The sequence below is a fragment of the Mizuhopecten yessoensis genome, unplaced genomic scaffold (assembly GCF_002113885.1).
Source record: "Mizuhopecten yessoensis strain PY_sf001 unplaced genomic scaffold, ASM211388v2 scaffold715291, whole genome shotgun sequence".
NCBI classification, from domain to species: domain Eukaryota; kingdom Metazoa; phylum Mollusca; class Bivalvia; order Pectinida; family Pectinidae; genus Mizuhopecten; species Mizuhopecten yessoensis.
Window position 1 is genome coordinate 7,026 of NW_018479547.1, and position 520 is coordinate 7,545.

Sequence of the window (520 nt, forward strand, 5' to 3'; positions counted from 1 at the left end):
CCAGTTCTTGAAGTACTTCAACACACATCTGCTGTCACAACAGTCTCTGTCGACATTCTTCAATCGTGGTGGCGATACCTTCGCTTCCTGGTAACGCTGGCATAGTCCAGTGATCATGTTTGCAAGACCCTGACCTTCATTAGCGGTGAGGACCGACATGATCACTTGACCATGTTCGTTACCACATTTGTCGCCCACATGGCAGTCTTTGCACTTCTTCCTGCAAACCAAAAAGAAGGAATAGTGTGATTGCTTACTAAAGCAGAGAAAAATACTAAAAGTATGTGTAATAAGTCGGTCTTTCGTGCAAGCAAAAGGTTATAGATCAATTAATTTTTCTAACAATAAATGTGATAATAAAACGAGGAAAGTAGTATTCAAGATACTAGTGGGCGATTTTCATATATGACAAATGACATCTGCTTTCCATGGATACTTTTTCTTGGAAGTCTAACAACTTGAACTATAATAGTGGTCTATAGGTGTTGTATTTCGAATGTAAGCAAAATATATTTCGGTG